This window comes from Ciconia boyciana, chromosome 4, assembly GCF_034638445.1.
Source record: "Ciconia boyciana chromosome 4, ASM3463844v1, whole genome shotgun sequence".
In the NCBI taxonomy this organism is placed as follows: Eukaryota; Metazoa; Chordata; class Aves; order Ciconiiformes; family Ciconiidae; genus Ciconia; species Ciconia boyciana.
In genome coordinates, this window is record NC_132937.1 from 81316733 (window position 1) to 81318467 (window position 1735).

Here is a 1735-nt window from a genome sequence, read left to right on the forward strand (position 1 = left end):
CCTTGACTGGTATTTCATCCTAGCTCCAGATCATGGCGCAACTCAAAGTAGGGGGCTGCCTAGATCAACTCATTGCTTATGCAGTCCCTATTCTGGAGAACAGGAGGATGACAGCTGCTGCATACAGGGAACAGAAGGGGACTTCTAGCAGTAGCCATCGCTACCCCTGTCGATGTTGGCCACAACAGCAAGAGTGGAAGGTGTGCTCTTCAGCCTCGTCCCTTGAACTTGGTGCAGCAGGAATGAGCTCAGACCTTTGCCCAACAGCATGAAAGATGCAAGATGGTCAGGAGAGACTGCTATGAGGAGCTGGTGAATGCAGGGGTTGATGACAGACATGCATCCGTGGCACCCCTAAGTCACCTATAGCCTGTTAAAGTCCAAGTGACCATCACATCTTCCTCCTTCCATAAGACCCTTTCTGGCCTTTCTTCCCTCTTCTGTTCCAAAACACAATCTCCTGCCAGTGTAAGATTAGATTTTGTTTTGCCTACTTTGCTCAGAAGCCTTTGGCCAGCTCTGTGCAGCTAGTGTTATTTGCTCTAAGTCCACAGAGGTCTAATTATCCAGCCATGGTGAAGTTAGCAGTAGCTTGGGTGTGAAACAAGGTCATAAGTGAATTTACTTGCTTCTCCAGTCCCACCAGTAGGTGCCTATACCTTGTCCCAAGGTGGAACCATAGCATGCTTGGTGTTTCACTTTCTAAAAGTACGTCCAGTTTCCTTCTATTTCATCCTTTTTGGATTTAAGAAAATAGTTCCATATTCAATTCAGGTTATTAAACTATGCTTCTACAGTAGTAATTGACAAATTTTCATTATCACCTATTTTAAAACATTTTTTTTAGCCTACTAGAATTTATCCTCTGAGGTAGATGACCCTTGCCTTGTTAATGGCAAGAGAGAGTCAGGCAGAACACACAGTAAGAGGCAACTTTAATGCACTTCCCACCTTTGTGGTGTCAACAAACATCTTGAGAAGAAACATGTTAAATGTCACATTCCTAATATTAGCACATATTTACACACCACAGAAGGGCAAAATGGGGTCATGAAGCAGCAACCTGGTGGACAAACTAGTGGGACTTGGAAAGACACTGTGAGAATGACACATTTTTAAGGCAGATTTTCAGAAGCCACGAACTGCAAAATCAGCAAGTTTGAAAACGTACGACCAGGTGTTTAAGCGGGGCAAAGCTTTTCAAGTACCTTCTTCATGGGAGGAAATCCAGTATTCCTGATTCCAGGATGAGATTTGCTTATGGAATCGTAACAGCTTACACCAGCAATACCTGCACAGCGTGCATCCACAACCTCATGTGACACAAAATACATCGCACAGAGTGATTAACAGAGCTCACATTTCACATTGAGGAGCCTGAGCACCCTTACCTTGCTTAAGAACCAGGCAGATGAAAAAAGGACAAGCAAGGTGAATTCTACATTTCTTCCAGCCCTCCCACTTCCCAACGGACACAGCTTAGAAACAGCACAAGCTGCTTAAGGCATGGCAAGGGCCAAATCTCCCCAAGAGCTTCCCATTTCAACACAGGCTTGAGTCAGCCACAATGGCAGCAGGGGAAGAGTGGGAAGCAGGAAACTCCCAGGAGCAGCTGGGAACAGTAGAGAGGAGATGGAGAACACGATGAGAAGCAACAATGGCATGGCTACAAAAGGGTCACAAAGGACGGAGGCAAATCTGAGCTTTAAGGTTTTTTTATTTTTGAATAGCCACC